This window comes from Paramisgurnus dabryanus, chromosome 9 (assembly GCF_030506205.2).
Source record: "Paramisgurnus dabryanus chromosome 9, PD_genome_1.1, whole genome shotgun sequence".
Lineage (NCBI taxonomy): Eukaryota > Metazoa > Chordata > Actinopteri > Cypriniformes > Cobitidae > Paramisgurnus > Paramisgurnus dabryanus.
In genome coordinates this window covers 6,169,738-6,191,350 of record NC_133345.1, presented here as the reverse complement: position 1 = coordinate 6,191,350, position 21,613 = coordinate 6,169,738, and the positions used below count along the sequence as shown (strand labels likewise).

The window sequence follows — 21,613 nt, the reverse complement described above, 5'->3', positions numbered from 1 at the left end:
TTCATGGGAAAAAATGACATAAAAAAAAATAAATAATTAATTAATTAAATGCTTACAGCACCTGGTATTCCCAGGCGGTCTCCCATCCAAGTACTAACCAGGCCCGACCCTGCTTGGCTTCCGAGATCAGACGAGAGCGGGCGTGCTCAGGGTGGTGTGGCCGTAAGCGAGTGCTGACTCGATTCGAGAGACACTTCAAGGCTAATGTGGCAACGCAATGACATCGGTAAATGGTTACAGAAAGGACGCATTCATGGGAAAATATGACATAAATAAATATTTAATTAATTAAATGCTTACAGCACCTGGTATTCCCAGGCGGTCTCCCATCCAAGTACTAACCAGGCCCGACCCTGCTTGGCTTCCGAGATCAGACGAGAGCGGGCGTGCTCAGGGTGGTGTGGCCGTAAGCGAGTGCTGACTCGCTTCGATAGACACTTCAAGACTTATGTGGCAACGCCATGACATCGGTGAACACTTACAGAAAGATCGCATTCATGGGAAAAAATGACATAAAAAAATAATTAATTAATTAAATGCTTACAGCACCTGGTATTCCCAGGCGGTCTCCCATCCAAGTACTAACCAGGCCCGACCCTGCTTGGCTTACGAGATCAGACGAGAACGGGCGTGCTCAGGGTGGTGTGGCCGTAAGCGAGTGCTGACTCGATTCAAGAGACACTTCAAGGCTAATGTGGCAACGCAATGACATCGGTAAATGGTTACAGAAAGGACGCATTCATGGGAAAAAATGACATAAAAAAAATAATTAATTAATTAAATGCTTACAGCACCTGGTATTCCCAGGCGGTCTCCCATCCAAGTACTAACCAGGCCCGACCCTGCTTGGCTTCCGAGATCAGACGAGAGCGGGCGTGCTCAGGGTGGTGTGGCCGTAAGCGAGTGCTGACTCGCTTCGATAGACACTTCAAGACTTATGTGGCAACGCCATGACATCAGTGAACGCTTACAGAAAGGTCGCATTCATGGGAAAAAATGACATAAAAAAATAATTAATTAATTAAATGCTTACAGCACCTGGTATTCCCAGGCGGTCTCCCATCCAAGTACTAACCAGGCCCGACCCTGCTTGGCTTCCGAGATCAGACGAGAGCGGGCGTGCTCAGGGTGGTGTGGCCGTAAGCGAGTGCTGACTCGATTCGAGAGACACTTAAAGGCTAATGTGGCAACGCAATGACATCGGTAAATGGTTACAGAAAGGACGCATTCATGGGAAAAAATGACATAAAAAAAATTATTAATTAATTAAATGCTTACAGCACCTGGTATTCCCAGGCGGTCTCCCATCCAAGTACTAACCAGGCCCGACCCTGCTTGGCTTCCGAGATCAGACGAGAGCGGGCGTGCTCAGGGTGGTGTGGCCGTAAGCGAGTGCCGACTCGAATCGAGAGACACTTCAAGACTTATGTGGCAACGCCATGACATCAGTGAACGCTTACAGAAAGAACGCATTCATGGGAAAAAATGACATAAATAAATATTTAATTAATTAAATGCTTACAGCACCTGGTATTCCCAGGCAATCTCCCATCCAAGTACTAACCAGGCCCGACCCTGCTTGGCTTCCGAGATCAGACGAGAGCGGGCGTGCTCAGGGTGGTGTGGCCGTAAGCGAGTGCTGACTCGCTTCGATAGACACTTCAAGACTTATGTGGCAACGCCATGACATCAGTGAACGCTTACAGAAAGATCGCATTCATGGGAAAAAATGACATAAAAAAATAATTAATTAATTAAATGCTTAGAGCACCTGGTATTCCCAGGCGGTCTCCCATCCAAGTACTAACCAGGCCCGACCCTGCTTGGCTTACGAGATCAGACGAGAGCGGGCGTGCTCAGGGTGGCATGGCCGCAAGCGAGTGCTGACTTGATTCGAGAGACACTTCAAAACTAATGTGGCAACGGCATGCCATGGGAGAACGCTTACAGAAAGGACGCATTCATGGGAAAAATGACATAAAAAATTAATTAATTAAATTCTTACAGCACCAGGTATTCCCAGGCGGTCTCCCATCCAAGTACTAACCAGGCCCGACCCTGCTTGGCTTCCAAGATCAGACGAGAGCGGGCGTGCTCAGGGTGGTGTGGCCGTAAGCGAGTGCTGACTCGCTTCGATAGACACTTCAAGACTTATGTGGCAACGCCATGACATCAGTGAACGCTTACAGAAAGATCGCATTCATGGGAAAAAATGACATAAAAAAATAATTAATTAATTAAATGCTTAGAGCACCTGGTATTCCCAGGCGGTCTCCCATCCAAGTACTAACCAGGCCCGACCCTGCTTGGCTTACGAGATCAGACGAGAGCGGGCGTGCTCAGGGTGGCGTGGCCGTAAGCGAGTGCTGACTTGATTCGAGAGACACTTCAAAACTAATGTGGCAACGCCATGCCATGGGAGAACGCTTACAGAAAGGACGCATTCATGGGAAAAATGACATAAATAATTAATTAATTTAATTCTTACAGCACCAGGTATTCCCAGGCGGTCTCCCATCCAAGTACTAACCAGGCCCGACCCTGCTTGGCTTCCGAGATCAGACGAGAGCGGGCGTGCTCAGGGTGGTGTGGCCGTAAACGAGTGCTGACTCGATTCGAGAGACACTTCAAGGCTAATGTGGCAACGCAATGACATCGGTAAATGGTTACAGAAAGGACGCATTCATGGGAAAAAATGACATAAAAAAAAAAAATAATTAATTAATTAAATGCTTACAGCACCTGGTATTCCCAGGCGGTCTCCCATCCAAGTACTAACCAGGCCCGACCCTGCTTGGCTTCCGAGATCAGACGAGAGCGGGCGTGCTCAGGGTGGTGTGGCCGTAAGCGAGTGCTGACTCGATTCGAGAGACACTTCAAGGCTAATGTGGCAACGCAATGACATCGGTAAATGGTTACAGAAAGGACGCATTCATGGGAAAATATGACATAAATAAATATTTAATTAATTAAATGCTTACAGCACCTGGTATTCCCAGGCGGTCTCCCATCCAAGTACTAACCAGGCCCGACCCTGCTTGGCTTCCGAGATCAGACGAGAGCGGGCGTGCTCAGGGTGGTGTGGCCGTAAGCGAGTGCTGACTCGCTTCGATAGACACTTCAAGACTTATGTGGCAACGCCATGACATCGGTGAACACTTACAGAAAGATCGCATTCATGGGAAAAAATGACATAAAAAAATAATTAATTAATTAAATGCTTACAGCACCTGGTATTCCCAGGCGGTCTCCCATCCAAGTACTAACCAGGCCCGACCCTGCTTGGCTTACGAGATCAGACGAGAACGGGCGTGCTCAGGGTGGTGTGGCCGTAAGCGAGTGCTGACTCGATTCAAGAGACACTTCAAGGCTAATGTGGCAACGCAATGACATCGGTAAATGGTTACAGAAAGGACGCATTCATGGGAAAAAATGACATAAAAAAAATAATTAATTAATTAAATGCTTACAGCACCTGGTATTCCCAGGCGGTCTCCCATCCAAGTACTAACCAGGCCCGACCCTGCTTGGCTTCCGAGATCAGACGAGAGCGGGCGTGCTCAGGGTGGTGTGGCCGTAAGCGAGTGCTGACTCGCTTCGATAGACACTTCAAGACTTATGTGGCAACGCCATGACATCAGTGAACGCTTACAGAAAGGTCGCATTCATGGGAAAAAATGACATAAAAAAAAAATTAATTAATTAAATGCTTACAGCACCTGGTATTCCCAGGCGGTCTCCCATCCAAGTACTAACCAGGCCCGACCCTGCTTGGCTTCCGAGATCAGACGAGAGCGGGCGTGCTCAGGGTGGTGTGGCCGTAAGCGAGTGCTGACTCGATTCGAGAGACACTTAAAGGCTAATGTGGCAACGCAATGACATCGGTAAATGGTTACAGAAAGGACGCATTCATGGGAAAAAATGACATAAAAAAAATTATTAATTAATTAAATGCTTACAGCACCTGGTATTCCCAGGCGGTCTCCCATCCAAGTACTAACCAGGCCCGACCCTGCTTGGCTTCCGAGATCAGACGAGAGCGGGCGTGCTCAGGGTGGTGTGGCCGTAAGCGAGTGCCGACTCGAATCGAGAGACACTTCAAGACTTATGTGGCAACGCCATGACATCAGTGAACGCTTACAGAAAGAACGCATTCATGGGAAAAAATGACATAAATAAATATTTAATTAATTAAATGCTTACAGCACCTGGTATTCCCAGGCAATCTCCCATCCAAGTACTAACCAGGCCCGACCCTGCTTGGCTTCCGAGATCAGACGAGAGCGGGCGTGCTCAGGGTGGTGTGGCCGTAAGCGAGTGCGGACTTGATTCGAGAGACACTTCAAAACTAATGTGGCAACGGCATGCCATGGGAGAACGCTTACAGAAAGGACGCATTCATGGGAAAAATGACATAAAAAATTAATTAATTAAATTCTTACAGCACCAGGTATTCCCAGGCGGTCTCCCATCCAAGTACTAACCAGGCCCGACCCTGCTTGGCTTCCGAGATCAGACGAGAGCGGGCGTGCTCAGGGTGGTGTGGCCGTAAACGAGTGCTGACTCGATTCGAGAGACACTTCAAGGCTAATGTGGCAACGCAATGACATCGGTAAATGGTTACAGAAATGACGCATTCATGGGAAAAAATGACATAAAAAAAATAATTAATTAATTAAATGCTTACAGCACCTGGTATTCCCAGGCGGTCTCCCATCCAAGTACTAACCAGGCCCGACCCTGCTTGGCTTCCGAGATCAGACGAGAGCGGGCGTGCTCAGGGTGGTGTGGCCGTAAGCGAGTGCTGACTCGCTTCGATAGACACTTCAAGACTTATGTGGCAACGCCATGACATCAGTGAACGCTTACAGAAAGATCGCATTCATGGGAAAAAATGACATAAAAAAATAATTAATTAATTAAATGCTTAGAGCACCTGGTATTCCCAGGCGGTCTCCCATCCAAGTACTAACCAGGCCCGACCCTGCTTGGCTTACGAGATCAGACGAGAGCGGGCGTGCTCAGGGTGGCATGGCCGCAAGCGAGTGCTGACTTGATTCGAGAGACACTTCAAAACTAATGTGGCAACGCCATGCCATGGGAGAACGCTTACAGAAAGGACGCATTCATGGGAAAAATGACATAAATAATTAATTAATTTAATTCTTACAGCACCAGGTATTCCCAGGCGGTCTCCCATCCAAGTACTAACCAGGCCCGACCCTGCTTGGCTTCCGAGATCAGACGAGAGCGGGCGTGCTCAGGGTGGTGTGGCCGTAAACGAGTGCTGACTCGATTCGAGAGACACTTCAAGGCTAATGTGGCAACGCAATGACATCGGTAAATGGTTACAGAAAGGACGCATTCATGGGAAAAAATGACATAAAAAAATAATTAATTAATTAAATGCTTACAGCACCTGGTATTCCCAGGCGGTCTCCCATCCAAGTACTAACCAGGCCCGACCCTGCTTGGCTTCCGAGATCAGACGAGAGCGGGCGTGCTCAGGGTGGTGTGGCCGTAAGCGAGTGCTGACTCGATTCGAGAGACACTTCAAGGCTAATGTGGCAACGCAATGACATCGGTAAATGGTTACAGAAAGGACGCATTCATGGGAAAATATGACATAAATAAATATTTAATTAATTAAATGCTTACAGCACCTGGTATTCCCAGGCGGTCTCCCATCCAAGTACTAACCAGGCCCGACCCTGCTTGGCTTCCGAGATCAGACGAGAGCGGGCGTGCTCAGGGTGGTGTGGCCGTAAGCGAGTGCTGACTCGCTTCGATAGACACTTCAAGACTTATGTGGCAACGCCATGACATCGGTGAACGCTTACAGAAAGATCGCATTCATGGGAAAAAATGACATAAAAAAATAATTAATTAATTAAATGCTTACAGCACCTGGTATTCCCAGGCGGTCTCCCATCCAAGTACTAACCAGGCCCGACCCTGCTTGGCTTACGAGATCAGACGAGAACGGGCGTGCTCAGGGTGGTGTGGCCGTAAGCGAGTGCTGTCTCGATTCGAGAGACACTTCAAGGCTAATGTGGCAACGCAATGACATCGGTAAATGGTTACAGAAAGGACGCATTCATGGGAAAAAATGACATAAAAAAAATAATTAATTAATTAAATGCTTACAGCACCTGGTATTCCCAGGCGGTCTCCCATCCAAGTACTAACCAGGCCCGACCCTGCTTGGCTTCCGAGATCAGACGAGAGCGGGCGTGCTCAGGGTGGTGTGGCCGTAAGCGAGTGCTGACTCGCTTCGATAGACACTTCAAGACTTATGTGGCAACGCCATGACATCAGTGAACGCTTACAGAAAGGTCGCATTCATGGGAAAAAATGACATAAAAAAATAATTAATTAATTAAATACTTACAGCACCTGGTATTCCCAGGCGGTCTCCCATCCAAGTACTAACCAGGCCCGACCCTGCTTGGCTTCCGAGATCAGACGAGAGCGGGCGTGCTCAGGGTGGTGTGGCCGTAAGCGAGTGCTGACTCGATTCGAGAGACACTTCAAGGCTAATGTGGCAACGCAATGACATCGGTAAATGGTTACAGAAAGGACGCATTCATGGGAAAAAATGACATAAAAAAAATTATTAATTAATTAAATGCTTACAGCACCTGGTATTCCCAGGCGGTCTCCCATCCAAGTACTAACCAGGCCCGACCCTGCTTGGCTTCCGAGATCAGACGAGAGCGGGCGTGCTCAGGGTGGTGTGGCCGTAAGCGAGTGCCGACTCGAATCGAGAGACACTTCAAGACTTATGTGGCAACGCCATGACATCAGTGAACGCTTACAGAAAGAACGCATTCATGGGAAAAAATGACATAAATAAATATTTAATTAATTAAATGCTTACAGCACCTGGTATTCCCAGGCAATCTCCCATCCAAGTACTAACCAGGCCCGACCCTGCTTGGCTTCCGAGATCAGACGAGAGCGGGCGTGCTCAGGGTGGTGTGGCCGTAAGCGAGTGCGGACTTGATTCGAGAGACACTTCAAAACTAATGTGGCAACGGCATGCCATGGGAGAACGCTTACAGAAAGGACGCATTCATGGGAAAAATGACATAAAAAATTAATTAATTAAATTCTTACAGCACCAGGTATTCCCAGGCGGTCTCCCATCCAAGTACTAACCAGGCCCGACCCTGCTTGGCTTCCGAGATCAGACGAGAGCGGGCGTGCTCAGGGTGGTGTGGCCGTAAACGAGTGCTGACTCGATTCGAGAGACACTTCAAGGCTAATGTGGCAACGCAATGACATCGGTAAATGGTTACAGAAATGACGCATTCATGGGAAAAAATGACATAAAAAAAATAATTAATTAATTAAATGCTTACAGCACCTGGTATTCCCAGGCGGTCTCCCATCCAAGTACTAACCAGGCCCGACCCTGCTTGGCTTCCGAGATCAGACGAGAGCGGGCGTGCTCAGGGTGGTGTGGCCGTAAGCGAGTGCTGACTCGCTTCGATAGACACTTCAAGACTTATGTGGCAACGCCATGACATCAGTGAACGCTTACAGAAAGATCGCATTCATGGGAAAAAATGACATAAAAAAATAATTAATTAATTAAATGCTTAGAGCACCTGGTATTCCCAGGCGGTCTCCCATCCAAGTACTAACCAGGCCCGACCCTGCTTGGCTTACGAGATCAGACGAGAGCGGGCGTGCTCAGGGTGGCATGGCCGCAAGCGAGTGCTGACTTGATTCGAGAGACACTTCAAAACTAATGTGGCAACGCCATGCCATGGGAGAACGCTTACAGAAAGGACGCATTCATGGGAAAAATGACATAAATAATTAATTAATTTAATTCTTACAGCACCAGGTATTCCCAGGCGGTCTCCCATCCAAGTACTAACCAGGCCCGACCCTGCTTGGCTTCCGAGATCAGACGAGAGCGGGCGTGCTCAGGGTGGTGTGGCCGTAAACGAGTGCTGACTCGATTCGAGAGACACTTCAAGGCTAATGTGGCAACGCAATGACATCGGTAAATGGTTACAGAAAGGACGCATTCATGGGAAAAAATGACATAAAAAAATAATTAATTAATTAAATGCTTACAGCACCTGGTATTCCCAGGCGGTCTCCCATCCAAGTACTAACCAGGCCCGACCCTGCTTGGCTTCCGAGATCAGACGAGAGCGGGCGTGCTCAGGGTGGTGTGGCCGTAAGCGAGTGCTGACTCGATTCGAGAGACACTTCAAGGCTAATGTGGCAACGCAATGACATCGGTAAATGGTTACAGAAAGGACGCATTCATGGGAAAATATGACATAAATAAATATTTAATTAATTAAATGCTTACAGCACCTGGTATTCCCAGGCGGTCTCCCATCCAAGTACTAACCAGGCCCGACCCTGCTTGGCTTCCGAGATCAGACGAGAGCGGGCGTGCTCAGGGTGGTGTGGCCGTAAGCGAGTGCTGACTCGCTTCGATAGACACTTCAAGACTTATGTGGCAACGCCATGACATCGGTGAACGCTTACAGAAAGATCGCATTCATGGGAAAAAATGACATAAAAAAATAATTAATTAATTAAATGCTTACAGCACCTGGTATTCCCAGGCGGTCTCCCATCCAAGTACTAACCAGGCCCGACCCTGCTTGGCTTATGAGATCAGAAGAGAACGGGCGTGCTCAGGGTGGTGTGGCCGTAAGCGAGTGCTGTCTCGATTCGAGAGACACTTCAAGGCTAATGTGGCAACGCAATGACATCGGTAAATGGTTACAGAAAGGACGCATTCATGGGAAAAAATGACATAAAAAAAATAATTAATTAATTAAATGCTTACAGCACCTGGTATTCCCAGGCGGTCTCCCATCCAAGTACTAACCAGGCCCGACCCTGCTTGGCTTCCGAGATCAGACGAGAGCGGGCGTGCTCAGGGTGGTGTGGCCGTAAGCGAGTGCTGACTCGCTTCGATAGACACTTCAAGACTTATGTGGCAACGCCATGACATCAGTGAACGCTTACAGAAAGGTCGCATTCATGGGAAAAAATGACATAAAAAAATAATTAATTAATTAAATACTTACAGCACCTGGTATTCCCAGGCGGTCTCCCATCCAAGTACTAACCAGGCCCGACCCTGCTTGGCTTCCGAGATCAGACGAGAGCGGGCGTGCTCAGGGTGGTGTGGCCGTAAGCGAGTGCTGACTCGATTCGAGAGACACTTCAAGGCTAATGTGGCAACGCAATGACATCGGTAAATGGTTACAGAAAGGACGCATTCATGGGAAAAAATGACATAAAAAAAATTATTAATTAATTAAATGCTTACAGCACCTGGTATTCCCAGGCGGTCTCCCATCCAAGTACTAACCAGGCCCGACCCTGCTTGGCTTCCGAGATCAGACGAGAGCGGGCGTGCTCAGGGTGGTGTGGCCGTAAGCGAGTGCAGACTTGATTCGAGAGACACTTCAAAACTAATGTGGCAACGCCATGCCATGGGAGAACGCTTACAGAAAGGACGCATTCATGGGAAAAAATGACATAAAAAAATAATTAATTAATTAAATGCTTAGAGCACCTGGTATTCCCAGGCGGTCTCCCATCCAAGTACTAACCAGGCCCGACCCTGCTTGGCTTACGAGATCAGACGAGAGCGGGCGTGCTCAGGGTGGCATGGCCGTAAGCGAGTGCTGACTTGATTCGAGAGACACTTCAAAACTAATGTGGCAACGCCATGCCATGGGAGAACGCTTACAGAAAGGACGCATTCATGGGAAAAATGACATAAATAATTAATTAATTTAATTCTTACAGCACCAGGTATTCCCAGGCGGTCTCCCATCCAAGTACTAACCAGGCCCGACCCTGCTTGGCTTCCGAGATCAGACGAGAGCGGGCGTGCTCAGGGTGGTGTGGCCGTAAACGAGTGCTGACTCGATTCGAGAGACACTTCAAGGCTAATGTGGCAACGCAATGACATCGGTAAATGGTTACAGAAAGGACGCATTCATGGGAAAATATGACATAAATAAATATTTAATTAATTAAATGCTTACAGCACCTGGTATTCCCAGGCGGTCTCCCATCCAAGTACTAACCAGGCCCGACCCTGCTTGGCTTCCGACATCAGACGAGAGCGGGCGTGCTCAGGGTGGTGTGGCCGTAAGCGAGTGCTGACTCGCTTCGATAGACACTTCAAGACTTATGTGGCAACGCCATGACATCAGTGAACGCTTACAGAAAGATCGCATTCATGGGAAAAAATGACATAAAAAAATAATTAATTAATTAAATGCTTAGAGCACCTGGTATTCCCAGGCGGTCTCCCATCCAAGTACTAACCAGGCCCGACCCTGCTTGGCTTACGAGATCAGACGAGAGCGGGCGTGCTCAGGGTGGCGTGGCCGTAAGCGAGTGCTGACTTGATTCGAGAGACACTTCAAAACTAATGTGGCAACGCCATGCCATGGGAGAACGCTTACAGAAAGGACGCATTCATGGGAAAAATGACATAAATAATTAATTAATTTAATTCTTACAGCACCAGGTATTCCCAGGCGGTCTCCCATCCAAGTACTAACCAGGCCCGACCCTGCTTGGCTTCCGAGATCAGACGAGAGCGGGCGTGCTCAGGGTGGTGTGGCCGTAAACGAGTGCTGACTCGATTCGAGAGACACTTCAAGGCTAATGTGGCAACGCAATGACATCGGTAAATGGTTACAGAAAGAACGCATTCATGGGAAAAAATGACATAAAAAAAAATAATTAATTAATTAAATGCTTACAGCACCTGGTATTCCCAGGCGGTCTCCCATCCAAGTACTAACCAGGCCCGACCCTGCTTGGCTTCCGAGATCAGACGAGAGCGGGCGTGCTCAGGGTGGTGTGGCCGTAAGCGAGTGCTGACTCGATTCGAGAGACACTTCAAGGCTAATGTGGCAACGCAATGACATCGGTAAATGGTTACAGAAAGGACGCATTCATGGGAAAATATGACATAAATAAATATTTAATTAATTAAATGCTTACAGCACCTGGTATTCCCAGGCGGTCTCCCATCCAAGTACTAACCAGGACCGACCCTGCTTGGCTTCCGAGATCAGACGAGAGCGGGCGTGCTCAGGGTGGTGTGGCCGTAAGCGAGTGCTGACTCGCTTCGATAGACACTTCAAGACTTATGTGGCAACGCCATGACATCGGTGAACGCTTACAGAAAGATCGCATTCATGGGAAAAAATGACATAAAAAAATAATTAATTAATTAAATGCTTACAGCACCTGGTATTCCCAGGCGGTCTCCCATCCAAGTACTAACCAGGCCCGACCCTGCTTGGCTTACGAGATCAGACGAGAACGGGCGTGCTCAGGGTGGTGTGGCCGTAAGCGAGTGCTGACTCGATTCGAGAGACACTTCAAGGCTAATGTGGCAACGCAATGACATCGGTAAATGGTTACAGAAAGGACGCATTCATGGGAAAAAATGACATAAAAAAAATTATTAATTAATTAAATGCTTACAGCACCTGGTATTCCCAGGCGGTCTCCCATCCAAGTACTAACCAGGCCCGACCCTGCTTGGCTTCCGAGATCAGACGAGAGCGGCCGTGCTCAGGGTGGTGTGGCCGTAAGCGAGTGCTGACTCGCTTCGATAGACACTTCAAGACTTATGTGGCAACGCCATGACATCAGTGAACGCTTACAGAAAGGTCGCATTCATGGGAAAAAATGACATAAAAAAATAATTAATTAATTAAATGCTTACAGCACCTGGTATTCCCAGGCGGTCTCCCATCCAAGTACTAACCAGGCCCGACCCTGCTTGGCTTCCGAGATCAGACGAGAGCGGGCGTGCTCAGGGTGGTGTGGCCGTAAGCGAGTGCTGACTCGATTCGAGAGACACTTCAAGGCTAATGTGGCAACGCAATGACATCGGTAAATGGTTACAGAAAGGACGCATTCATGGGAAAAAATGACATAAAAAAAAATATTAATTAATTAAATGCTTACAGCACCTGGTATTCCCAGGCGGTCTCCCATCCAAGTACTAACCAGGCCCGACCCTGCTTGGCTTCCGAGATCAGACGAGAGCGGGCGTGCTCAGGGTGGTGTGGCCGTAAGCGAGTGCAGACTTGTTCGAGAGACACTTCAAAACTAATGTGGCAACGCCATGCCATGGGAGAACGCTTACAGAAAGGACGCATTCATGGGAAAATATGACATAAATAAATATTTAATTAATTAAATGCTTACAGCACCTGGTATTCCCAGGCGGTCTCCCATCCAAGTACTAACCAGGCCCGACCCTGCTTGGCTTCCGAGATCAGACGAGAGCGGGCGTGCTCAGGGTGGTGTGGCCGTAAGCGAGTGCCGACTCGAATCGACAGACACTTCAAGACTTATGTGGCAACGCCATGACATCAGTGAACGCTTACAGAAAGAACGCATTCATGGGAAAAAATGACATAAATAAATATTTAATTAATTAAATGCTTACAGCACCTGGTATTCCCAGGCAATCTCCCATCCAAGTACTAACCAGGCCCGACCCTGCTTGGCTTCCGAGATCAGACGAGAGCGGGCGTGCTCAGGGTGGTGTGGCCGTAAGCGAGTGCGGACTTGATTCGAGAGACACTTCAAAACTAATGTGGCAACGGCATGCCATGGGAGAACGCTTACAGAAAGGACGCATTCATGGGAAAAATGACATAAAAAATTAATTAATTAAATTCTTACAGCACCAGGTATTCCCAGGCGGTCTCTCATCCAAGTACTAACCAGGCCCGACCCTGCTTGGCTTCCGAGATCAGACGAGAGCGGGCGTGCTCAGGGTGGTGTGGCCGTAAGCGAGTGCTGACTCGCTTCGATAGACACTTCAAGACTTATGTGGCAACGCCATGACATCAGTGAACGCTTACAGAAAGATCGCATTCATGGGAAAAAATGACATAAAAAAATAATTAATTAATTAAATGCTTACAGCACCTGGTATTCCCAGGCGGTCTCCCATCCAAGTACTAACCAGGCCCGACCCTGCTTGGCTTCCGAGATCAGACGAGAGCGGGCGTGCTCAGGGTGGTGTGGCCGTAAGCGAGTGCTGACTCGATTCGAGAGACACTTCAAGGCTAATGTGGCAACGCAATGACATCGGTAAATGGTTACAGAAAGGACGCATTCATGGGAAAAAATGACATAAAAAAAAATATTAATTAATTAAATGCTTACAGCACCTGGTATTCCCAGGCGGTCTCCCATCCAAGTACTAACCAGGCCCGACCCTGCTTGGCTTCCGAGATCAGACGAGAGCGGGCGTGCTCAGGGTGGTGTGGCCGTAAGCGAGTGCAGACTTGTTCGAGAGACACTTCAAAACTAATGTGGCAACGCCATGCCATGGGAGAACGCTTACAGAAAGGACGCATTCATGGGAAAATATGACATAAATAAATATTTAATTAATTAAATGCTTACAGCACCTGGTATTCCCAGGCGGTCTCCCATCCAAGTACTAACCAGGCCCGACCCTGCTTGGCTTCCGAGATCAGACGAGAGCGGGCGTGCTCAGGGTGGTGTGGCCGTAAGCGAGTGCCGACTCGAATCGACAGACACTTCAAGACTTATGTGGCAACGCCATGACATCAGTGAACGCTTACAGAACGAACGCATTCATGGGAAAAAATGACATAAATAAATATTTAATTAATTAAATGCTTACAGCACCTGGTATTCCCAGGCAATCTCCCATCCAAGTACTAACCAGGCCCGACCCTGCTTGGCTTCCGAGATCAGACGAGAGCGGGCGTGCTCAGGGTGGTGTGGCCGTAAGCGAGTGCGGACTTGATTCGAGAGACACTTCAAAACTAATGTGGCAACGGCATGCCATGGGAGAACGCTTACAGAAAGGACGCATTCATGGGAAAAATGACATAAAAAATTAATTAATTAAATTCTTACAGCACCAGGTATTCCCAGGCGGTCTCTCATCCAAGTACTAACCAGGCCCGACCCTGCTTGGCTTCCGAGATCAGACGAGAGCGGGCGTGCTCAGGGTGGTGTGGCCGTAAGCGAGTGCTGACTCGCTTCGATAGACACTTCAAGACTTATGTGGCAACGCCATGACATCAGTGAACGCTTACAGAAAGATCGCATTCATGGGAAAAAATGACATAAAAAAATAATTAATTAATTAAATGCTTAGAGCACCTGGTATTCCCAGGCGGTCTCCCATCCAAGTACTAACCAGGCCCGACCCTGCTTGGCTTCCGAGATCAGACGAGAGCGGGCGTGCTCAGGGTGGCGTGGCCGTAAGCGAGTGCTGACTTGATTCGAGAGACACTTCAAAACTAATGTGGCAACGCCATGCCATGGGAGAACGCTTACAGAAAGGACGCATTCATGGAAAAAATGACATAAATAATTAATTAATTTAATTCTTACAGCACCAGGTATTCCCAGGCGGTCTCCCATCCAAGTACTAACCAGGCCCGACCCTGCTTGGCTTCCGAGATCAGACGAGAGCGGGCGTGCTCAGGGTGGTGTGGCCGTAAACGAGTGCTGACTCGATTCGAGAGACACTTCAAGGCTAATGTGGCAACGCAATGACATCGGTAAATGGTTACAGAAAGAACGCATTCATGGGAAAAAATGACATAAAAAAATAATTAATTAATTAAATGCTTACAGCACCTGGTATTCCCAGGCGGTCTCCCATCCAAGTACTAACCAGGCCCGACCCTGCTTGGCTTCCGAGATCAGACGAGAGCGGGCGTGCTCAGGGTGGTGTGGCCGTAAGCGAGTGCTGACTCGATTCGAGAGACACTTCAAGGCTAATGTGGCAACGCAATGACATCGGTAAATGGTTACAGAAAGGACGCATTCATGGGAAAATATGACATAAATAAATATTTAATTAATTAAATGCTTACAGCACCTGGTATTCCCAGGCGGTCTCCCATCCAAGTACTAACCAGGCCCGACCCTGCTTGGCTTCTGAGATTAGACGAGAGCGGGCGTGCTCAGGGTGGTGTGGCCGTAAGCGAGTGCTGACTCGCTTCGATAGACACTTCAAGACTTATGTGGCAACGCCATGACATCGGTGAACACTTACAGAAAGATCGCATTCATGGGAAAAAATGACATAAAAAATAATTAATTAATTAAATGCTTACAGCACCTGGTATTCCCAGGCGGTCTCCCATCCAAGTACTAACCAGGCCCGACCCTGCTTGGCTTACGAGATCAGACGAGAACGGGCGTGCTCAGGGTGGTGTGGCCGTAAGCGAGTGCTGACTCGATTCGAGAGACACTTCAGGGCTAATGTGGCAACGCAATGACATCGGTAAATGGTTACAGAAAGGACGCATTCATGGGAAAAAATGACATAAAAAAAATAATTAATTAATTAAATGCTTACAGCACCTGGTATTCCCAGGCGGTCTCCCATCCAAGTACTAACCAGGCCCGACCCTGCTTGGCTTCCGAGATCAGACGAGAGCGGGCGTGCTCAGGGTGGTGTGGCCGTAAGCGAGTGCTGACTCGCTTCGATAGACACTTCAAGACTTATGTGGCAACGCCATGACATCAGTGAACGCTTACAGAAAGGTCGCATTCATGGGAAAAAATGACATAAAAAAATAATTAATTAATTAAATGCTTACAGCACCTGGTATTCCCAGGCGGTCTCCCATCCAAGTACTAACCAGGCCCGACCCTGCTTGGCTTCCGAGATCAGACGAGAGCGGGCGTGCTCAGGGTGGTGTGGCCGTAAGCGAGTGCTGACTCGATTCAAGAGACACTTCAAGGCTAATGTGGCAACGCAATGACATCGGTAAATGGTTACAGAAAGGACGCATTCATGGGAAAAAATGACATAAAAAAAATAATTAATTAATTAAATGCTTACAGCACCTGGTATTCCCAGGCGGTCTCCCATCCAAGTACTAACCAGGCCCGACCCTGCTTGGCTTCCGAGATCAGACGAGAGCGGGCGTGCTCAGGGTGGTGTGGCCGTAAGCGAGTGCTGACTCGCTTCGATAGACACTTCAAGACTTATGTGGCAACGCCATGACATCATTGAACGCTTACAGAAAGGTCGCATTCATAAGAAAAAATGACATAAAAAAATAATTAATTAATTAAATGCTTACAGCACCTGGTATTCCCAGGCGGTCTCCCATCCAAGTACTAACCAGGCCCGACCCTGCTTGGCTTCCGAGATCAGACGAGAGCGGGCGTGCTCAGGGTGGTGTGGCCGTAAGCGAGTGCTGACTCGCTTCGATAGACACTTCAAGACTTATGTGGCAACGCCATGACATCGGTGAACGCTTACAGAAAGATCGCATTCATGGGAAAAAATGACATAAAAAAATAATTAATTAATTAAATGCTTACAGCACCTGGTATTCCCAGGCGGTCTCCCATCCAAGTACTAACCAGGCCCGACCCTGCTTGGCTTACGAGATCAGACGAGAACGGGCGTGCTCAGGGTGGTGTGGCCGTAAGCGAGTGCTGACTCGATTCGAGAGACACTTCAAGGCTAATGTGGCAACGCAATGACATCGGTAAATGGTTACAGAAAGGACGCATTCATGGGAAAAAATGACATAAAAAAAATTATTAATTAATTAAATGCTTACAGCACCTGGTATTCCCAGGCGGTCTCCCATCCAAGTACTAACCAGGCCCGACCCTGCTTGGCTTCCGAGATCAGACGAGAGCGGCCGTGCTCAGGGTGGTGTGGCCGTAAGCGAGTGCTGACTCGCTTCGATAGACACTTCAAGACTTATGTGGCAACGCCATGACATCAGTGAACGCTTACAGAAAGGTCGCATTCATGGGAAAAAATGACATAAAAAAATAATTAATTAATTAAATGCTTACAGCACCTGGTATTCCCAGGCGGTCTCCCATCCAAGTACTAACCAGGCCCGACCCTGCTTGGCTTCCGAGATCAGACGAGAGCGGGCGTGCTCAGGGTGGTGTGGCCGTAAGCGAGTGCTGACTCGATTCGAGAGACACTTCAAGGCTAATGTGGCAACGCAATGACATCGGTAAATGGTTACAGAAAGGACGCATTCATGGGAAAAAATGACATAAAAAAAAATATTAATTAATTAAATGCTTACAGCACCTGGTATTCCCAGGCGGTCTCCCATCCAAGTACTAACCAGGCCCGACCCTGCTTGGCTTCCGAGATCAGACGAGAGCGGGCGTGCTCAGGGTGGTGTGGCCGTAAGCGAGTGCAGACTTGTTCGAGAGACACTTCAAAACTAATGTGGCAACGCCATGCCATGGGAGAACGCTTACAGAAAGGACGCATTCATGGGAAAATATGACATAAATAAATATTTAATTAATTAAATGCTTACAGCACCTGGTATTCCCAGGCGGTCTCCCATCCAAGTACTAACCAGGCCCGACCCTGCTTGGCTTCCGAGATCAGACGAGAGCGGGCGTGCTCAGGGTGGTGTGGCCGTAAGCGAGTGCCGACTCGAATCGACAGACACTTCAAGACTTATGTGGCAACGCCATGACATCAGTGAACGCTTACAGAAAGAACGCATTCATGGGAAAAAATGACATAAATAAATATTTAATTAATTAAATGCTTACAGCACCTGGTATTCCCAGGCAATCTCCCATCCAAGTACTAACCAGGCCCGACCCTGCTTGGCTTCCGAGATCAGACGAGAGCGGGCGTGCTCAGGGTGGTGTGGCCGTAAGCGAGTGCGGACTTGATTCGAGAGACACTTCAAAACTAATGTGGCAACGGCATGCCATGGGAGAACGCTTACAGAAAGGACGCATTCATGGGAAAAATGACATAAAAAATTAATTAATTAAATTCTTACAGCACCAGGTATTCCCAGGCGGTCTCTCATCCAAGTACTAACCAGGCCCGACCCTGCTTGGCTTCCGAGATCAGACGAGAGCGGGCGTGCTCAGGGTGGTGTGGCCGTAAGCGAGTGCTGACTCGCTTCGATAGACACTTCAAGACTTATGTGGCAACGCCATGACATCAGTGAACGCTTACAGAAAGATCGCATTCATGGGAAAAAATGACATAAAAAAATAATTAATTAATTAAATGCTTACAGCACCTGGTATTCCCAGGCGGTCTCCCATCCAAGTACTAACCAGGCCCGACCCTGCTTGGCTTCCGAGATCAGACGAGAGCGGGCGTGCTCAGGGTGGTGTGGCCGTAAGCGAGTGCTGACTCGATTCGAGAGACACTTCAAGGCTAATGTGGCAACGCAATGACATCGGTAAATGGTTACAGAAAGGACGCATTCATGGGAAAAAATGACATAAAAAAAAATATTAATTAATTAAATGCTTACAGCACCTGGTATTCCCAGGCGGTCTCCCATCCAAGTACTAACCAGGCCCGACCCTGCTTGGCTTCCGAGATCAGACGAGAGCGGGCGTGCTCAGGGTGGTGTGGCCGTAAGCGAGTGCAGACTTGTTCGAGAGACACTTCAAAACTAATGTGGCAACGCCATGCCATGGGAGAACGCTTACAGAAAGGACGCATTCATGGGAAAATATGACATAAATAAATATTTAATTAATTAAATGCTTACAGCACCTGGTATTCCCAGGCGGTCTCCCATCCAAGTACTAACCAGGCCCGACCCTGCTTGGCTTCCGAGATCAGACGAGAGCGGGCGTGCTCAGGGTGGTGTGGCCGTAAGCGAGTGCCGACTCGAATCGACAGACACTTCAAGACTTATGTGGCAACGCCATGACATCAGTGAACGCTTACAGAACGAACGCATTCATGGGAAAAAATGACATAAATAAATATTTAATTAATTAAATGCTTACAGCACCTGGTATTCCCAGGCAATCTCCCATCCAAGTACTAACCAGGCCCGACCCTGCTTGGCTTCCGAGATCAGACGAGAGCGGGCGTGCTCAGGGTGGTGTGGCCGTAAGCGAGTGCGGACTTGATTCGAGAGACACTTCAAAACTAATGTGGCAACGGCATGCCATGGGAGAACGCTTACAGAAAGGACGCATTCATGGGAAAAATGACATAAAAAATTAATTAATTAAATTCTTACAGCACCAGGTATTCCCAGGCGGTCTCTCATCCAAGTACTAACCAGGCCCGACCCTGCTTGGCTTCCGAGATCAGACGAGAGCGGGCGTGCTCAGGGTGGTGTGGCCGTAAGCGAGTGCTGACTCGCTTCGATAGACACTTCAAGACTTATGTGGCAACGCCATGACATCAGTGAACGCTTACAGAAAGATCGCATTCATGGGAAAAAATGACATAAAAAAATAATTAATTAATTAAATGCTTAGAGCACCTGGTATTCCCAGGCGGTCTCCCATCCAAGTACTAACCAGGCCCGACCCTGCTTGGCTTCCGAGATCAGACGAGAGCGGGCGTGCTCAGGGTGGCGTGGCCGTAAGCGAGTGCTGACTTGATTCGAGAGACACTTCAAAACTAATGTGGCAACGCCATGCCATGGGAGAACGCTTACAGAAAGGACGCATTCATGGAAAAAATGACATAAATAATTAATTAATTTAATTCTTACAGCACCAGGTATTCCCAGGCGGTCTCCCATCCAAGTACTAACCAGGCCCGACCCTGCTTGGCTTCCGAGATCAGACGAGAGCGGGCGTGCTCAGGGTGGTGTGGCCGTAAACGAGTGCTGACTCGATTCGAGAGACACTTCAAGGCTAATGTGGCAACGCAATGACATCGGTAAATGGTTACAGAAAGAACGCATTCATGGGAAAAAATGACATAAAAAAATAATTAATTAATTAAATGCTTACAGCACCTGGTATTCCCAGGCGGTCTCCCATCCAAGTACTAACCAGGCCCGACCCTGCTTGGCTTCCGAGATCAGACGAGAGCGGGCGTGCTCAGGGTGGTGTGGCCGTAAGCGAGTGCTGACTCGATTCGAGAGACACTTCAAGGCTAATGTGGCAACGCAATGACATCGGTAAATGGTTACAGAAAGGACGCATTCATGGGAAAATATGACATAAATAAATATTTAATTAATTAAATGCTTACAGCACCTGGTATTCCCAGGCGGTCTCCCATCCAAGTACTAACCAGGCCCGACCCTGCTTGGCTTCTGAGATTAGACGAGAGCGGGCGTGCTCAGGGTGGTGTGGCCGTAAGCGAGTGCTGACTCGCTTCGATAGACACTTCAAGACTTATGTGGCAACGCCATGACATCGGTGAACACTTACAGAAAGATCGCATTCATGGGAAAAAATGACATAAAAAATAATTAATTAATTAAATGCTTACAGCACCTGGTATTCCCAGGCGGTCTCCCATCCAAGTACTAACCAGGCCCGACCCTGCTTGGCTTACGAGATCAGACGAGAACGGGCGTGCTCAGGGTGGTGTGGCCGTAAGCGAGTGCTGACTCGATTCGAGAGACACTTCAGGGCTAATGTGGCAACGCAATGACATCGGTAAATGGTTACAGAAAGGACGCATTCATGGGAAAAAATGACATAAAAAAAATAATTAATTAATTAAATGCTTACAGCACCTGGTATTCCCAGGCGGTCTCCCATCCAAGTACTAACCAGGCCCGACCCTGCTTGGCTTCCGAGATCAGACGAGAGCGGGCGTGCTCAGGGTGGTGTGGCCGTAAGCGAGTGCTGACTCGCTTCGATAGACACTTCAAGACTTATGTGGCAACGCCATGACATCAGTGAACGCTTACAGAAAGGTCGCATTCATGGGAAAAAATGACATAAAAAAATAATTAATTAATTAAATGCTTACAGCACCTGGTATTCCCAGGCGGTCTCCCATCCAAGTACTAACCAGGCCCGACCCTGCTTGGCTTCCGAGATCAGACGAGAGCGGGCGTGCTCAGGGTGGTGTGGCCGTAAGCGAGTGCTGACTCGATTCAAGAGACACTTCAAGGCTAATGTGGCAACGCAATGACATCGGTAAATGGTTACAGAAAGGACGCATTCATGGGAAAAAATGACATAAAAAAAATAATTAATTAATTAAATGCTTACAGCACCTGGTATTCCCAGGTGGTCTCCCATCCAAGTACTAACCAGGCCCGACCCTGCTTGGCTTCCGAGATCAGACGAGAGCGGGCGTGCTCAGGGTGGTGTGGCCGTAAGCGAGTGCTGACTCGCTTCGATAGACACTTCAAGACTTATGTGGCAACGCCATGACATCATTGAACGCTTACAGAAAGGTCGCATTCATAAGAAAAAATGACATAAAAAAATAATTAATTAATTAAATGCTTACAGCACCTGGTATTCCCAGGCGGTCTCCCATCCAAGTACTAACCAGGCCCGACCCTGCTTGGCTTCCGAGATCAGACAAGAGCGGGCGTGCTCAGGGTGGTGTGGCCGTAAGCGAGTGCTGACTCGATTCGAGAGACACTTCAAGGCTAATGTGGCAACGCAATGACATCGGTAAATGGTTACAGAAAGGACGCATTCATGGGAAAAAATGACATAAAAAAAATTATTAATTAATTAAATGCTTACAGCACCTGGTATTCCCAGGCGGTCTCCCATCCAAGTACTAACCAGGCCCGACCCTGCTTGGCTTCCGAGATCAGACGAGAGCGGGCGTGCTCAGGGTGGTGTGGCCGTAAGCGAGTGCAGACTTGATTCGAGA

At 48.3% G+C, this 21,613-nt stretch overlaps 66 non-coding genes and 23 pseudogenes across 66 annotated transcripts; all 89 read right to left on the bottom strand.

Moving 5' to 3' along the window:
* Nucleotides 1-49: 49 nt before the first annotated feature.
* On the bottom strand, nucleotides 50-168 carry LOC135722630 (5S ribosomal RNA). Its single transcript, XR_010522359.1, has one exon. It is a non-coding gene; the product is annotated as a 5S ribosomal RNA (ribosomal RNA).
* Nucleotides 169-293: 125 nt separating this feature from the next.
* LOC135722629 (5S ribosomal RNA) lies at nucleotides 294-412 on the bottom strand. The gene has a single exon (XR_010522358.1). It is a non-coding gene; the product is annotated as a 5S ribosomal RNA (ribosomal RNA).
* Nucleotides 413-537: 125 nt separating this feature from the next.
* On the bottom strand, nucleotides 538-656 carry LOC135724108 (5S ribosomal RNA). The gene has a single exon (XR_010523781.1). It is a non-coding gene; the product is annotated as a 5S ribosomal RNA (ribosomal RNA).
* Nucleotides 657-782: 126 nt separating this feature from the next.
* LOC135722628 (5S ribosomal RNA) lies at nucleotides 783-901 on the bottom strand. The gene has a single exon (XR_010522357.1). It is a non-coding gene; the product is annotated as a 5S ribosomal RNA (ribosomal RNA).
* Nucleotides 902-1,026: 125 nt separating this feature from the next.
* On the bottom strand, nucleotides 1,027-1,145 carry LOC135722627 (5S ribosomal RNA). Its single transcript, XR_010522356.1, has one exon. It is a non-coding gene; the product is annotated as a 5S ribosomal RNA (ribosomal RNA).
* Nucleotides 1,146-1,271: 126 nt separating this feature from the next.
* On the bottom strand, nucleotides 1,272-1,390 carry LOC135722626 (5S ribosomal RNA). Its single transcript, XR_010522355.1, has one exon. It is a non-coding gene; the product is annotated as a 5S ribosomal RNA (ribosomal RNA).
* A 125-nt stretch (nucleotides 1,391-1,515) lies between these two features.
* LOC135725406 (5S ribosomal RNA) lies at nucleotides 1,516-1,634 on the bottom strand (annotated as a pseudogene).
* Nucleotides 1,635-1,759: 125 nt separating this feature from the next.
* On the bottom strand, nucleotides 1,760-1,878 carry LOC135726375 (5S ribosomal RNA; annotated as a pseudogene).
* A 120-nt stretch (nucleotides 1,879-1,998) lies between these two features.
* LOC135725657 (5S ribosomal RNA) lies at nucleotides 1,999-2,117 on the bottom strand (annotated as a pseudogene).
* A 125-nt stretch (nucleotides 2,118-2,242) lies between these two features.
* LOC135726605 (5S ribosomal RNA) lies at nucleotides 2,243-2,361 on the bottom strand (annotated as a pseudogene).
* Nucleotides 2,362-2,481: 120 nt separating this feature from the next.
* On the bottom strand, nucleotides 2,482-2,600 carry LOC135724839 (5S ribosomal RNA). Its single transcript, XR_010524495.1, has one exon. It is a non-coding gene; the product is annotated as a 5S ribosomal RNA (ribosomal RNA).
* A 130-nt stretch (nucleotides 2,601-2,730) lies between these two features.
* On the bottom strand, nucleotides 2,731-2,849 carry LOC135722625 (5S ribosomal RNA). Its single transcript, XR_010522354.1, has one exon. It is a non-coding gene; the product is annotated as a 5S ribosomal RNA (ribosomal RNA).
* Nucleotides 2,850-2,974: 125 nt separating this feature from the next.
* Nucleotides 2,975-3,093, bottom strand: LOC135722624 (5S ribosomal RNA). The gene has a single exon (XR_010522353.1). It is a non-coding gene; the product is annotated as a 5S ribosomal RNA (ribosomal RNA).
* A 125-nt stretch (nucleotides 3,094-3,218) lies between these two features.
* Nucleotides 3,219-3,337, bottom strand: LOC135724107 (5S ribosomal RNA). The gene has a single exon (XR_010523780.1). It is a non-coding gene; the product is annotated as a 5S ribosomal RNA (ribosomal RNA).
* A 126-nt stretch (nucleotides 3,338-3,463) lies between these two features.
* LOC135722623 (5S ribosomal RNA) lies at nucleotides 3,464-3,582 on the bottom strand. The gene has a single exon (XR_010522352.1). It is a non-coding gene; the product is annotated as a 5S ribosomal RNA (ribosomal RNA).
* Nucleotides 3,583-3,707: 125 nt separating this feature from the next.
* On the bottom strand, nucleotides 3,708-3,826 carry LOC135722622 (5S ribosomal RNA). The gene has a single exon (XR_010522351.1). It is a non-coding gene; the product is annotated as a 5S ribosomal RNA (ribosomal RNA).
* Nucleotides 3,827-3,952: 126 nt separating this feature from the next.
* LOC135722620 (5S ribosomal RNA) lies at nucleotides 3,953-4,071 on the bottom strand. Its single transcript, XR_010522349.1, has one exon. It is a non-coding gene; the product is annotated as a 5S ribosomal RNA (ribosomal RNA).
* A 125-nt stretch (nucleotides 4,072-4,196) lies between these two features.
* On the bottom strand, nucleotides 4,197-4,315 carry LOC135725405 (5S ribosomal RNA; annotated as a pseudogene).
* Nucleotides 4,316-4,435: 120 nt separating this feature from the next.
* On the bottom strand, nucleotides 4,436-4,554 carry LOC135724838 (5S ribosomal RNA). The gene has a single exon (XR_010524494.1). It is a non-coding gene; the product is annotated as a 5S ribosomal RNA (ribosomal RNA).
* Nucleotides 4,555-4,680: 126 nt separating this feature from the next.
* LOC135722619 (5S ribosomal RNA) lies at nucleotides 4,681-4,799 on the bottom strand. Its single transcript, XR_010522348.1, has one exon. It is a non-coding gene; the product is annotated as a 5S ribosomal RNA (ribosomal RNA).
* A 125-nt stretch (nucleotides 4,800-4,924) lies between these two features.
* Nucleotides 4,925-5,043, bottom strand: LOC135726374 (5S ribosomal RNA; annotated as a pseudogene).
* A 120-nt stretch (nucleotides 5,044-5,163) lies between these two features.
* Nucleotides 5,164-5,282, bottom strand: LOC135724837 (5S ribosomal RNA). The gene has a single exon (XR_010524493.1). It is a non-coding gene; the product is annotated as a 5S ribosomal RNA (ribosomal RNA).
* Nucleotides 5,283-5,407: 125 nt separating this feature from the next.
* On the bottom strand, nucleotides 5,408-5,526 carry LOC135722618 (5S ribosomal RNA). The gene has a single exon (XR_010522347.1). It is a non-coding gene; the product is annotated as a 5S ribosomal RNA (ribosomal RNA).
* Nucleotides 5,527-5,651: 125 nt separating this feature from the next.
* LOC135722617 (5S ribosomal RNA) lies at nucleotides 5,652-5,770 on the bottom strand. The gene has a single exon (XR_010522346.1). It is a non-coding gene; the product is annotated as a 5S ribosomal RNA (ribosomal RNA).
* Nucleotides 5,771-5,895: 125 nt separating this feature from the next.
* On the bottom strand, nucleotides 5,896-6,014 carry LOC135724106 (5S ribosomal RNA). Its single transcript, XR_010523779.1, has one exon. It is a non-coding gene; the product is annotated as a 5S ribosomal RNA (ribosomal RNA).
* A 126-nt stretch (nucleotides 6,015-6,140) lies between these two features.
* On the bottom strand, nucleotides 6,141-6,259 carry LOC135722616 (5S ribosomal RNA). Its single transcript, XR_010522345.1, has one exon. It is a non-coding gene; the product is annotated as a 5S ribosomal RNA (ribosomal RNA).
* A 125-nt stretch (nucleotides 6,260-6,384) lies between these two features.
* LOC135723588 (5S ribosomal RNA) lies at nucleotides 6,385-6,503 on the bottom strand. Its single transcript, XR_010523285.1, has one exon. It is a non-coding gene; the product is annotated as a 5S ribosomal RNA (ribosomal RNA).
* A 126-nt stretch (nucleotides 6,504-6,629) lies between these two features.
* LOC135722615 (5S ribosomal RNA) lies at nucleotides 6,630-6,748 on the bottom strand. Its single transcript, XR_010522344.1, has one exon. It is a non-coding gene; the product is annotated as a 5S ribosomal RNA (ribosomal RNA).
* Nucleotides 6,749-6,873: 125 nt separating this feature from the next.
* LOC135725404 (5S ribosomal RNA) lies at nucleotides 6,874-6,992 on the bottom strand (annotated as a pseudogene).
* Nucleotides 6,993-7,112: 120 nt separating this feature from the next.
* Nucleotides 7,113-7,231, bottom strand: LOC135724836 (5S ribosomal RNA). The gene has a single exon (XR_010524492.1). It is a non-coding gene; the product is annotated as a 5S ribosomal RNA (ribosomal RNA).
* Nucleotides 7,232-7,357: 126 nt separating this feature from the next.
* On the bottom strand, nucleotides 7,358-7,476 carry LOC135722614 (5S ribosomal RNA). The gene has a single exon (XR_010522343.1). It is a non-coding gene; the product is annotated as a 5S ribosomal RNA (ribosomal RNA).
* A 125-nt stretch (nucleotides 7,477-7,601) lies between these two features.
* Nucleotides 7,602-7,720, bottom strand: LOC135726373 (5S ribosomal RNA; annotated as a pseudogene).
* Nucleotides 7,721-7,840: 120 nt separating this feature from the next.
* Nucleotides 7,841-7,959, bottom strand: LOC135724833 (5S ribosomal RNA). Its single transcript, XR_010524490.1, has one exon. It is a non-coding gene; the product is annotated as a 5S ribosomal RNA (ribosomal RNA).
* Nucleotides 7,960-8,084: 125 nt separating this feature from the next.
* On the bottom strand, nucleotides 8,085-8,203 carry LOC135722613 (5S ribosomal RNA). The gene has a single exon (XR_010522342.1). It is a non-coding gene; the product is annotated as a 5S ribosomal RNA (ribosomal RNA).
* A 125-nt stretch (nucleotides 8,204-8,328) lies between these two features.
* On the bottom strand, nucleotides 8,329-8,447 carry LOC135722612 (5S ribosomal RNA). The gene has a single exon (XR_010522341.1). It is a non-coding gene; the product is annotated as a 5S ribosomal RNA (ribosomal RNA).
* A 125-nt stretch (nucleotides 8,448-8,572) lies between these two features.
* Nucleotides 8,573-8,691, bottom strand: LOC135726036 (5S ribosomal RNA; annotated as a pseudogene).
* A 126-nt stretch (nucleotides 8,692-8,817) lies between these two features.
* LOC135722610 (5S ribosomal RNA) lies at nucleotides 8,818-8,936 on the bottom strand. The gene has a single exon (XR_010522340.1). It is a non-coding gene; the product is annotated as a 5S ribosomal RNA (ribosomal RNA).
* Nucleotides 8,937-9,061: 125 nt separating this feature from the next.
* LOC135723587 (5S ribosomal RNA) lies at nucleotides 9,062-9,180 on the bottom strand. Its single transcript, XR_010523284.1, has one exon. It is a non-coding gene; the product is annotated as a 5S ribosomal RNA (ribosomal RNA).
* A 126-nt stretch (nucleotides 9,181-9,306) lies between these two features.
* On the bottom strand, nucleotides 9,307-9,425 carry LOC135722608 (5S ribosomal RNA). The gene has a single exon (XR_010522338.1). It is a non-coding gene; the product is annotated as a 5S ribosomal RNA (ribosomal RNA).
* Nucleotides 9,426-9,550: 125 nt separating this feature from the next.
* Nucleotides 9,551-9,669, bottom strand: LOC135726108 (5S ribosomal RNA; annotated as a pseudogene).
* A 120-nt stretch (nucleotides 9,670-9,789) lies between these two features.
* LOC135724832 (5S ribosomal RNA) lies at nucleotides 9,790-9,908 on the bottom strand. The gene has a single exon (XR_010524489.1). It is a non-coding gene; the product is annotated as a 5S ribosomal RNA (ribosomal RNA).
* Nucleotides 9,909-10,033: 125 nt separating this feature from the next.
* Nucleotides 10,034-10,152, bottom strand: LOC135725112 (5S ribosomal RNA). The gene has a single exon (XR_010524761.1). It is a non-coding gene; the product is annotated as a 5S ribosomal RNA (ribosomal RNA).
* Nucleotides 10,153-10,277: 125 nt separating this feature from the next.
* Nucleotides 10,278-10,396, bottom strand: LOC135726604 (5S ribosomal RNA; annotated as a pseudogene).
* A 120-nt stretch (nucleotides 10,397-10,516) lies between these two features.
* On the bottom strand, nucleotides 10,517-10,635 carry LOC135724831 (5S ribosomal RNA). Its single transcript, XR_010524488.1, has one exon. It is a non-coding gene; the product is annotated as a 5S ribosomal RNA (ribosomal RNA).
* Nucleotides 10,636-10,762: 127 nt separating this feature from the next.
* LOC135722607 (5S ribosomal RNA) lies at nucleotides 10,763-10,881 on the bottom strand. Its single transcript, XR_010522337.1, has one exon. It is a non-coding gene; the product is annotated as a 5S ribosomal RNA (ribosomal RNA).
* Nucleotides 10,882-11,006: 125 nt separating this feature from the next.
* LOC135723973 (5S ribosomal RNA) lies at nucleotides 11,007-11,125 on the bottom strand. Its single transcript, XR_010523650.1, has one exon. It is a non-coding gene; the product is annotated as a 5S ribosomal RNA (ribosomal RNA).
* A 125-nt stretch (nucleotides 11,126-11,250) lies between these two features.
* Nucleotides 11,251-11,369, bottom strand: LOC135724105 (5S ribosomal RNA). The gene has a single exon (XR_010523778.1). It is a non-coding gene; the product is annotated as a 5S ribosomal RNA (ribosomal RNA).
* Nucleotides 11,370-11,495: 126 nt separating this feature from the next.
* On the bottom strand, nucleotides 11,496-11,614 carry LOC135724365 (5S ribosomal RNA). The gene has a single exon (XR_010524032.1). It is a non-coding gene; the product is annotated as a 5S ribosomal RNA (ribosomal RNA).
* Nucleotides 11,615-11,739: 125 nt separating this feature from the next.
* Nucleotides 11,740-11,858, bottom strand: LOC135722606 (5S ribosomal RNA). The gene has a single exon (XR_010522336.1). It is a non-coding gene; the product is annotated as a 5S ribosomal RNA (ribosomal RNA).
* A 126-nt stretch (nucleotides 11,859-11,984) lies between these two features.
* LOC135722605 (5S ribosomal RNA) lies at nucleotides 11,985-12,103 on the bottom strand. The gene has a single exon (XR_010522335.1). It is a non-coding gene; the product is annotated as a 5S ribosomal RNA (ribosomal RNA).
* Nucleotides 12,104-12,227: 124 nt separating this feature from the next.
* LOC135722604 (5S ribosomal RNA) lies at nucleotides 12,228-12,346 on the bottom strand. Its single transcript, XR_010522334.1, has one exon. It is a non-coding gene; the product is annotated as a 5S ribosomal RNA (ribosomal RNA).
* A 125-nt stretch (nucleotides 12,347-12,471) lies between these two features.
* On the bottom strand, nucleotides 12,472-12,590 carry LOC135725403 (5S ribosomal RNA; annotated as a pseudogene).
* Nucleotides 12,591-12,710: 120 nt separating this feature from the next.
* LOC135725909 (5S ribosomal RNA) lies at nucleotides 12,711-12,829 on the bottom strand (annotated as a pseudogene).
* Nucleotides 12,830-12,954: 125 nt separating this feature from the next.
* LOC135722603 (5S ribosomal RNA) lies at nucleotides 12,955-13,073 on the bottom strand. The gene has a single exon (XR_010522333.1). It is a non-coding gene; the product is annotated as a 5S ribosomal RNA (ribosomal RNA).
* Nucleotides 13,074-13,199: 126 nt separating this feature from the next.
* On the bottom strand, nucleotides 13,200-13,318 carry LOC135722602 (5S ribosomal RNA). Its single transcript, XR_010522332.1, has one exon. It is a non-coding gene; the product is annotated as a 5S ribosomal RNA (ribosomal RNA).
* A 124-nt stretch (nucleotides 13,319-13,442) lies between these two features.
* On the bottom strand, nucleotides 13,443-13,561 carry LOC135722601 (5S ribosomal RNA). The gene has a single exon (XR_010522331.1). It is a non-coding gene; the product is annotated as a 5S ribosomal RNA (ribosomal RNA).
* A 125-nt stretch (nucleotides 13,562-13,686) lies between these two features.
* Nucleotides 13,687-13,805, bottom strand: LOC135725402 (5S ribosomal RNA; annotated as a pseudogene).
* Nucleotides 13,806-13,925: 120 nt separating this feature from the next.
* LOC135725908 (5S ribosomal RNA) lies at nucleotides 13,926-14,044 on the bottom strand (annotated as a pseudogene).
* Nucleotides 14,045-14,169: 125 nt separating this feature from the next.
* On the bottom strand, nucleotides 14,170-14,288 carry LOC135725884 (5S ribosomal RNA; annotated as a pseudogene).
* Nucleotides 14,289-14,408: 120 nt separating this feature from the next.
* LOC135724830 (5S ribosomal RNA) lies at nucleotides 14,409-14,527 on the bottom strand. Its single transcript, XR_010524487.1, has one exon. It is a non-coding gene; the product is annotated as a 5S ribosomal RNA (ribosomal RNA).
* Nucleotides 14,528-14,652: 125 nt separating this feature from the next.
* On the bottom strand, nucleotides 14,653-14,771 carry LOC135722600 (5S ribosomal RNA). Its single transcript, XR_010522330.1, has one exon. It is a non-coding gene; the product is annotated as a 5S ribosomal RNA (ribosomal RNA).
* Nucleotides 14,772-14,896: 125 nt separating this feature from the next.
* Nucleotides 14,897-15,015, bottom strand: LOC135725992 (5S ribosomal RNA; annotated as a pseudogene).
* A 124-nt stretch (nucleotides 15,016-15,139) lies between these two features.
* On the bottom strand, nucleotides 15,140-15,258 carry LOC135724104 (5S ribosomal RNA). The gene has a single exon (XR_010523777.1). It is a non-coding gene; the product is annotated as a 5S ribosomal RNA (ribosomal RNA).
* Nucleotides 15,259-15,384: 126 nt separating this feature from the next.
* On the bottom strand, nucleotides 15,385-15,503 carry LOC135722599 (5S ribosomal RNA). The gene has a single exon (XR_010522329.1). It is a non-coding gene; the product is annotated as a 5S ribosomal RNA (ribosomal RNA).
* Nucleotides 15,504-15,628: 125 nt separating this feature from the next.
* On the bottom strand, nucleotides 15,629-15,747 carry LOC135722597 (5S ribosomal RNA). Its single transcript, XR_010522327.1, has one exon. It is a non-coding gene; the product is annotated as a 5S ribosomal RNA (ribosomal RNA).
* Nucleotides 15,748-15,873: 126 nt separating this feature from the next.
* Nucleotides 15,874-15,992, bottom strand: LOC135722596 (5S ribosomal RNA). The gene has a single exon (XR_010522326.1). It is a non-coding gene; the product is annotated as a 5S ribosomal RNA (ribosomal RNA).
* A 125-nt stretch (nucleotides 15,993-16,117) lies between these two features.
* LOC135722594 (5S ribosomal RNA) lies at nucleotides 16,118-16,236 on the bottom strand. The gene has a single exon (XR_010522325.1). It is a non-coding gene; the product is annotated as a 5S ribosomal RNA (ribosomal RNA).
* A 125-nt stretch (nucleotides 16,237-16,361) lies between these two features.
* On the bottom strand, nucleotides 16,362-16,480 carry LOC135724103 (5S ribosomal RNA). Its single transcript, XR_010523776.1, has one exon. It is a non-coding gene; the product is annotated as a 5S ribosomal RNA (ribosomal RNA).
* Nucleotides 16,481-16,606: 126 nt separating this feature from the next.
* LOC135724363 (5S ribosomal RNA) lies at nucleotides 16,607-16,725 on the bottom strand. Its single transcript, XR_010524031.1, has one exon. It is a non-coding gene; the product is annotated as a 5S ribosomal RNA (ribosomal RNA).
* Nucleotides 16,726-16,850: 125 nt separating this feature from the next.
* Nucleotides 16,851-16,969, bottom strand: LOC135722593 (5S ribosomal RNA). Its single transcript, XR_010522324.1, has one exon. It is a non-coding gene; the product is annotated as a 5S ribosomal RNA (ribosomal RNA).
* A 126-nt stretch (nucleotides 16,970-17,095) lies between these two features.
* LOC135722592 (5S ribosomal RNA) lies at nucleotides 17,096-17,214 on the bottom strand. Its single transcript, XR_010522323.1, has one exon. It is a non-coding gene; the product is annotated as a 5S ribosomal RNA (ribosomal RNA).
* A 124-nt stretch (nucleotides 17,215-17,338) lies between these two features.
* Nucleotides 17,339-17,457, bottom strand: LOC135722591 (5S ribosomal RNA). The gene has a single exon (XR_010522322.1). It is a non-coding gene; the product is annotated as a 5S ribosomal RNA (ribosomal RNA).
* Nucleotides 17,458-17,582: 125 nt separating this feature from the next.
* Nucleotides 17,583-17,701, bottom strand: LOC135725400 (5S ribosomal RNA; annotated as a pseudogene).
* Nucleotides 17,702-17,821: 120 nt separating this feature from the next.
* On the bottom strand, nucleotides 17,822-17,940 carry LOC135725907 (5S ribosomal RNA; annotated as a pseudogene).
* A 125-nt stretch (nucleotides 17,941-18,065) lies between these two features.
* LOC135722590 (5S ribosomal RNA) lies at nucleotides 18,066-18,184 on the bottom strand. Its single transcript, XR_010522321.1, has one exon. It is a non-coding gene; the product is annotated as a 5S ribosomal RNA (ribosomal RNA).
* A 126-nt stretch (nucleotides 18,185-18,310) lies between these two features.
* Nucleotides 18,311-18,429, bottom strand: LOC135722589 (5S ribosomal RNA). Its single transcript, XR_010522320.1, has one exon. It is a non-coding gene; the product is annotated as a 5S ribosomal RNA (ribosomal RNA).
* Nucleotides 18,430-18,553: 124 nt separating this feature from the next.
* Nucleotides 18,554-18,672, bottom strand: LOC135722588 (5S ribosomal RNA). Its single transcript, XR_010522319.1, has one exon. It is a non-coding gene; the product is annotated as a 5S ribosomal RNA (ribosomal RNA).
* Nucleotides 18,673-18,797: 125 nt separating this feature from the next.
* On the bottom strand, nucleotides 18,798-18,916 carry LOC135725399 (5S ribosomal RNA; annotated as a pseudogene).
* A 120-nt stretch (nucleotides 18,917-19,036) lies between these two features.
* Nucleotides 19,037-19,155, bottom strand: LOC135725906 (5S ribosomal RNA; annotated as a pseudogene).
* Nucleotides 19,156-19,280: 125 nt separating this feature from the next.
* Nucleotides 19,281-19,399, bottom strand: LOC135725883 (5S ribosomal RNA; annotated as a pseudogene).
* A 120-nt stretch (nucleotides 19,400-19,519) lies between these two features.
* LOC135724829 (5S ribosomal RNA) lies at nucleotides 19,520-19,638 on the bottom strand. Its single transcript, XR_010524486.1, has one exon. It is a non-coding gene; the product is annotated as a 5S ribosomal RNA (ribosomal RNA).
* Nucleotides 19,639-19,763: 125 nt separating this feature from the next.
* Nucleotides 19,764-19,882, bottom strand: LOC135722587 (5S ribosomal RNA). Its single transcript, XR_010522318.1, has one exon. It is a non-coding gene; the product is annotated as a 5S ribosomal RNA (ribosomal RNA).
* A 125-nt stretch (nucleotides 19,883-20,007) lies between these two features.
* On the bottom strand, nucleotides 20,008-20,126 carry LOC135725991 (5S ribosomal RNA; annotated as a pseudogene).
* Nucleotides 20,127-20,250: 124 nt separating this feature from the next.
* LOC135724102 (5S ribosomal RNA) lies at nucleotides 20,251-20,369 on the bottom strand. Its single transcript, XR_010523775.1, has one exon. It is a non-coding gene; the product is annotated as a 5S ribosomal RNA (ribosomal RNA).
* Nucleotides 20,370-20,495: 126 nt separating this feature from the next.
* Nucleotides 20,496-20,614, bottom strand: LOC135722585 (5S ribosomal RNA). Its single transcript, XR_010522316.1, has one exon. It is a non-coding gene; the product is annotated as a 5S ribosomal RNA (ribosomal RNA).
* Nucleotides 20,615-20,739: 125 nt separating this feature from the next.
* On the bottom strand, nucleotides 20,740-20,858 carry LOC135722584 (5S ribosomal RNA). Its single transcript, XR_010522315.1, has one exon. It is a non-coding gene; the product is annotated as a 5S ribosomal RNA (ribosomal RNA).
* Nucleotides 20,859-20,984: 126 nt separating this feature from the next.
* Nucleotides 20,985-21,103, bottom strand: LOC135721988 (5S ribosomal RNA). Its single transcript, XR_010521738.1, has one exon. It is a non-coding gene; the product is annotated as a 5S ribosomal RNA (ribosomal RNA).
* Nucleotides 21,104-21,228: 125 nt separating this feature from the next.
* Nucleotides 21,229-21,347, bottom strand: LOC135724259 (5S ribosomal RNA). Its single transcript, XR_010523928.1, has one exon. It is a non-coding gene; the product is annotated as a 5S ribosomal RNA (ribosomal RNA).
* A 126-nt stretch (nucleotides 21,348-21,473) lies between these two features.
* Nucleotides 21,474-21,592, bottom strand: LOC135722583 (5S ribosomal RNA). The gene has a single exon (XR_010522314.1). It is a non-coding gene; the product is annotated as a 5S ribosomal RNA (ribosomal RNA).
* Between the last annotated feature and the right edge of the window lie 21 nt (nucleotides 21,593-21,613).